Source organism: Mustela putorius, unplaced genomic scaffold (assembly GCF_011764305.1).
Source record: "Mustela putorius furo isolate JIRA1106 unplaced genomic scaffold, ASM1176430v1.1 tig00537335_pilon_pilon_pilon, whole genome shotgun sequence".
Classification (NCBI taxonomy): domain Eukaryota; kingdom Metazoa; phylum Chordata; class Mammalia; order Carnivora; family Mustelidae; genus Mustela; species Mustela putorius.
Genome location: NW_025422457.1, coordinates 5,454,633 through 5,461,530, shown reverse-complemented (window position 1 = coordinate 5,461,530; position 6,898 = coordinate 5,454,633). Strand labels below are relative to the sequence as shown.

General features: G+C 39.6%; 1 long non-coding RNA gene across 1 annotated transcript; it reads left to right on the top strand.

Annotated features, from left to right (window-relative positions):
• Positions 1–844: 844 nt before the first annotated feature.
• LOC101693264 lies at positions 845–5,718 on the top strand. Its single transcript, XR_001182053.1, has 2 exons — positions 845–877; positions 5,565–5,718. It is a non-coding gene; the product is annotated as an uncharacterized LOC101693264 (long non-coding RNA).
• Positions 5,719–6,898: the final 1,180 nt, after the last annotated feature.

The window sequence follows — 6,898 nt, the reverse complement described above, 5'->3', positions numbered from 1 at the left end:
ATAGGCATAACTTGAAAATGTAATTTAAAAAAGAAACACAAGGGGTGCCTGGATGGCTCAGTTGGTTGACTGTCTGCCTTCGGCTCAGGTCATGATCTCAGGGTCCTGGGATTGAGCCCTGCATCAGGCTCCCTACTCTGCGGAAAGCCTGCTTCTCCCTATGCCTGCCACTCCTCCTGCTTGTGCATGCTCTCTCTCTCTCTGTCTCTCTCTAATAAATAAAGAAAATGTCTCTTAAAAAAAAAGAAAGAAGAAACACAAGGCACATAAATGACTAAGAAGCAAGTGAAGAGTGCTCAACATCATTAGTCATCAGGGAAATTCAAATTGGAACCACAAGATACTACTATATACCACTCAAATAACTAGAGCTTAAAAACTTAAAATGTGAATATTGGCACAAATATGAAACATTTGGAAATCTCATATTACAGATTGGAGAGAAAAATGCTGCAACCACTTCAGAAAATTTTTGTTCTATGTAAGTGATACATATCCCTACTTTATGACCCAAGAATTCTACTCCTAGGCAAAAAAAAAAAAAAAAAAAAAAAAGGACTTTTTTAATAAGAACGTTCATAGCAGCTTTATTCCTAGTAACCCGAAACTGGAAACGAAAACATCCATCAATAAAAGAATGGTCAGATTGTGATATAATCATAAAATGGAAAGCTGCACAGTAATAAAAAAATGAACTATTGATATCCATATCAACATGAATCTCAAATTTCAAAAACATTTTATTGAGCAAGAGAATCCAAATGCAAGAGTGTATTCTATTTTTAGAAGGTTCAAGAATAGACTAAACTATGATAATAGAGAACAGAACAATTGTTGGGAGAGAGGAGGAGACAGAGGGGACTGACTGCAAAGGCAGGTAAGGCAATTGCACAAGTCGTAGAAATGTTCTACATCTTTATTGGGATGTTCTCTTTGGTAGATACATTGTCAAAACTATCAAAATGTACAGTTAAGATCTGTACACTTTATACATTAACAATTAAAAATCTAGCACCTGCAAATTCCTTAATCTATGTTAAATATAAAGTAGGTATGCCCTGCTTTTAAGAAAAAAAATTTACAAAATAGCTAAATTATGTTATGATTAGTCAGAATGCAAGATGATTTTTGCTCTGGATACTTGTTTGGGAATTCCTCTAAATAATAATATCATTTACTACACTGAAAAATGATGAACTTTACAAATACATAGTTTAAAATAGCTTTCTAGGAACATATATGCTGCATAGAATCAGCTTAAAAATTAGAAAATATCTTAATCATCTTGGTTCCAAAGAATCTCTCAGGCATTTGACTTAATAGTCCCTGAAGTACAGGTAATTTGAGTTCATTTTCCAAAGAAATAGTCCTCATACTAGGCATGTCACAACTGGTGAGCTACCCATGTGAGTGTTCCTAGCACACAGGGAAAACACACGTTTTTGAGGATTAAAAAAGCTATAAGGAGATTTTGCACTTACAAGTCAATCTAGCTACATATGACATTTTCCTGCATGGGTAAGCATCTTCAGTTTTATCTTGACATATCTACTGCTATCTTTCGAAAAGCTGATTTTGCACATGAAAAATTGCCATTTCACATACAGCAAAACACTCAAAATCTCCATCACACATACAAAAAAAGTCATATGGCCTCTGGAAAATTGCTTATATTTTTATCATTACTGAGAACTGGTTAAAATTAAGTTTTATAAATTTATATGAGCCCAACATACTATCTTATTAACTGGCTGTGATTTACATATAAGCTATAGTATAACCAAGATGTTTCCAATTACTTGCTTCCTCAATGACCTCACTATGTAAAGTCTAATCATAATAATTTACAAAAAAATAGAAAACAGAGGGTCAGAAAGATGCAGTCAGGACTGTGCGGCTTGGGATATTGCCTTTTCTCCTCAGTAACAGACAGACACCAATCCAATCTTACCAGTGGTTTCCCTTTCCAGAAATCAGTGAGCTAAGCGGCACTTCTTGGATTCAGTACAACTTACCACTGCCATGGCCAATGTCAGAGTTTGTGGCCAGGGCTGGACAAAAAGGAAAAATAAGTGAACAGAACCAGGAATGTGCCAGTTATGCTGGATTGGGTTTGGTCAAGCAGAAAGATTTGCAGTGCCACTCAGCACCAAGTGGATCATTCTCTCCAGACTTAGCCGATACTGAGCGGGGGACAGAGGAAATGATTTAGCCTCCTTGAACTGGGACACTACGTTGAAAAATTACTATTGGTTAACGGGTAGATTTGGTATATACCGAATCCATGTGGGGCCATATGCAACTTAATTACTAAAGAACCTGGAGGTGCTTTGTAAAAAATATCACTATTAAAAGCACCTAACACTGATTTTGCCTAAATTCTAAAAAAAATTTATGGTGTTACTTAAGTGTTCTGGAACAAGTGTTCTGGAACACTTAGTCCTAGTATATAATGGCCTCTTCATATATATTTGTCGAATGAATGAATGAGAGAACGAGTGAGTAAATGGTATAGAGCTCTAGTACATTGCTGAGCAACTCCAATATTTATGCATAAAGTTAAGCATTACTCACTGGTTTCATTTGAATAGGTATATTCACATAAAATAATAAGAACAGCTTGTTTTCAAGCATCCACTCCAGAGCTGGTGGTGCAGGGATGCTATTCTGGAAATACTATCCTGGTATACCAACCTGGTATCAAGAACCTTTAACACTTTCTCTTTGTTTAAAGACCAAAGGAGTTATATTGTTCAGCTTTAATGGGCAAATTATATTTGTTGGTTCCATTTTTAATTTTGATCCCAGGTTTCGTTAAGAAGGAATGGAAATTTGCAGACTCCATGGGCTTTCCTTGAAGTACCAAGAGCTAGAGAGCCTGAAAGACAACACTGGAAAGTGAAGCCCGAGAGAACTCAGGATATGATAGAACTCTCAACTCAAAGAAAGGAGAAAAAAACCCTCTTAATCACTGGGGAATCTGGGAATGAGAGGAGATAGAGGAAAAAATGAAGGAGTTCAGACTCAAGCTTGCTGGTTGTCCTCTAAGGGTCAAAACCCTGCCTGGGTGGGGATGCAAATGGGAATAGAAGCACTCAAATAGGACGAGAGGAATCCAAGCAGGGAGCGACTCATTCCTTATTTCTCCAGAAGCGACAGTGGTTGAGGCCCAGTGTCTAGCATTGCTGTGGACAGTACAATGCCCCAGGGGGGTACTGCAGGTCGGTGAAGCACGTCTGCAGGCGGACTGTGTTATGGCTTCTGACAAGGACCTCTGGGGCTTGCCTTCCCGCCTTCCTGGAGGTTCTGTGAGCTACTTGAAAAATCTATTTCAGTACGTCTCTACTAAAAATAACCCTTTAGTTTCTTAAAACTAGGAATCTGCTTATTTTCTATTGCTGCTGTAATAAGTTACTACAAACTTCGTGGCTTAAAACAACACAAAATTCTGGGGCACCTGCGTGGCTTAGTCAGTTGAGCAGTTCGACTCTTGATTTCGGCTCTGGTCATATCAGGTCCTGGGATCACCGTGTGGGGCTCCCCGCTCAGCAAAGAGTCTGCTTGAGGCATCTTTCTCTCTCTCTCTGCCCTTCCCTCCTCCTGCTCGTGCTCCTGCACTCCCTCACTCTCTATATAAAATAATAAATAAGACAAGCTTTCTTTTCTAAGATTTTATTTATTTATTTGACAGAGAGAGAGAGAGAGAGAGCATAAGCAGGCAGAGCATCAGGGAGAAGCAGGCTCTCCACCGAGCAGAGAGCCTGACACGGGGCTGGAAGCTCATGACCTGAGCCAAAGGCAGATGCTTAACCAACTGAGTCACCCAGGCATCCCAATAAGACAAACTTTTAAAAACAAAAAACAGTACAAAATTCTATTATACTTTTGGAAGTCAAAAGCCCTAAACGCAGGGTATCAGCAGGGTTGCATTCCTTTCTGGAGTCTCCAGACAATAATCCATTTAATTGCCTTTCTCAGCTTTTACAGGCTTCTTTCTTCATCTTGAAAGCCAGTAACATTGCAGCTTTCTGACTATTCTTCCCTGTCCCTACTTCCTCTGATACTCCCTCTCTTCTGCCTTCCTCTCCCACTTCTAAGAATCCCTGTGATTCTACTGGGTCCACTAGGAGAATCCAGGCTCTCTCTATTTTAAGGTCAGCTGATTAGCGACATTCATTTCATCTGCATTAATTTTTCTTTGCCATGTAATTTAGCACATTCACAAGTTCCAGGGATTAAAATGTGGACATCTTTTTTTTTTTTAAGATTTTATTTATTTATTTGACAGACAGAGATCACAAGTAGGCAGAGAGGCAGGCAGAGAGAGACCGAGAAGCAGGCTCCCCGCTGAGCAGAGAGCTGGATGCGGGGCTGGATCCCAGGACCCTGGGATAGTGACCTGAACCAAAGGCAGAGGCTTTAACCCACTGAGCCATCCAGGCACCCCAAATTGTGGACATCTTTAGAGGCATTGTTCTGCCCATCGCAGAACGTAACCGGACAGATATTTCTGCCAGGTATACCTACAGGCAACAGAGGCTTAAGGCAATGAGGGCAGTCTGGAAACTATCACCAGACCTGACTGAGGCTGAATACAATAAAAATCCACTTGGTATTAATGGTGTGGCAGATAAAAGGCTGATTTGAGCCACTATAATAGGAAGCCACTCTCCTCATCCCATTCTCTGATCATTTCATAGACCTGGAAGGAAAAGAAAGGTACCTTTGAGGAAAAAATACTTGCAGCCATGGAAAAGCAAGTATTGGCCATCTTCCTTCTAGCATTTTTTATGGAAGATATGGGAAGTATGCCATATGACAAGAGAAGTTGTCAAAAAGGGAAATACCCAGTACTTTGAATCTTTATTGATGTGCTATGTGCTATTTCCTAGAGACCTATCCTGCAATACAGCATTCATAGTTAGGGATTATAATATCAGAGAAGCCCATCTACTCATAGGTCCAGTGCAACCATAAAGCCATCGTGTGATTATATTCCAAGTTGGGTGTATAGTTGGAAGAGGTAGACCCAGAATCTGCACATTAGTGCCCTGAACTGTGGAATGATAGAAATGGACAATTAAAAACTCTTTGAACTCCCAACCACTAATACAAACATGAGTTCCACCATCAAAAATGAAAGATGCATGGATCGTATTTTTTTTTTTTTTTGACAGAGAGAGACACAGAGACGGAGGGAACACAAGCAGGAGGAGTGCAAGAGGAAGAAACAGGCTCTCTGCTGACTAGGGAGCCCAACATGGGACTTCATCCCAGTACCCTGGGATCACGACCTGAGCCAAAGGCAGACTTACTGACTGAGCCACACATGTGCCCATGGATCGTGATTTTTATCATGTTTCCATTTACCTTACCTTTTGATCATTGTAGCAGGAAGATGGGTCTTACAGAATAACAGCGGATTATTATAAATTTAATCAAGTAGCATCTCTAATTGTATCTGCTCTTCTAGAGGTAGTCACTTTGCTTAAGTAAATCAATATTGTCCTTAGGATCTGATATATAGCTACTAATAAAGAAAATTCTTTATTTCTTTTCTTCAGTATGCAGACATCAAAATCCCTATCTTCATGTTCCTTCCGCTCAATTTCCTGGATCTGTACAAAGACCTACTCAATGGATCCCTTAAAAATGCCATCTCGTATCTCACTGATCCTCCGTATGACAAAAAGAAGCATGTTACACTAGATAACTTGGTAAGACAATGTATATAAAAAGAATGAAGAAAATCCAAGATGATATCAGGATCTGAAACTTCAGTAAAGTTTCTGGGAGTCCACTGATTTGGGACAGGTTGAAATAGCACCCCCAACGTGCAGGTAAAGTTACTAACCTTCTACCCTTTCTCACAGGGGAAAAAAAAAAAAAGCAAAAGATTTCATGGCCTTCTTCTGGAATTGGAGAAACATTCCCATTAATGTGTTTCTCTGACACATTGACTGAACCTAAAAGCTTCTTACTTTGAGTGGGACACAAATCAGTAGAGAGCTTTCTATCTGGTATGAACCATAGTTCAAGCAGCTCTGCTACTTGGCCTTTATGACTCATCAGATCCAAAGTGTTTAAAATATCAAATGAGAAAATAAGGATGCTGAATAGAGCCAATGGCAAATACCAATACAAGAGTCATGTGGTGGCCCCTAGGGGTTTTGGTGAAGGTCATGCCCTTTTCTGCAAATCATTATTTCCCTTAAGAGAAACACCTTGCTGTTAAACTCTGACAGAGACTAATTGTGCAGTCACGGGACACCAGATGACCATTGTGACTGGATTATCTCATCTTCCTCACCATAAACTGAGTTCACTCTGGAGCATATTATCATCAAGTAGAAGTGTTTTTCTATAGGTCTCAAAGGACAAACACATTCTAAAAGCATAAGCTGTATGAGCAAGTGGTTAATAATTCCATCATGCCTACCTCTGACCTAATGCCAGCCCTCTTCAGCTAATACTTAGGATTCTGGAGAGTGACCTGTGAATGACTGACTACAGAGGAAAAAATCTAGAACTGGGTTTAGAGAAGATTCTTCATGATTTTCAAGCACCAGCTAAAAGGGTTGTTGAAATGTTTCATACACATTTAGGGGTGCTCCTAAGGGACAGTGAAGAAGGGAAACCTCACTCTGAATAGAAATTTGAAATCTCTTTTTCCAGTTTTCTTGTCAATAGCAATGGTCTGAGATTAGATCTATACAGATGCACTGGGACCTGCTAATGGTCTGGACAGACATTCAGATATCTGGAGACTAGAGGATTAAGGGTGAAGTTCGCAGAAAGGTATGTAAATATCTGAATGGATTCCGATTGTGAGAATTTCCATAGACTACATGAATGCTCATCAAGAGACCACAGGGAGAAACTGGAAAGATGAACAAGC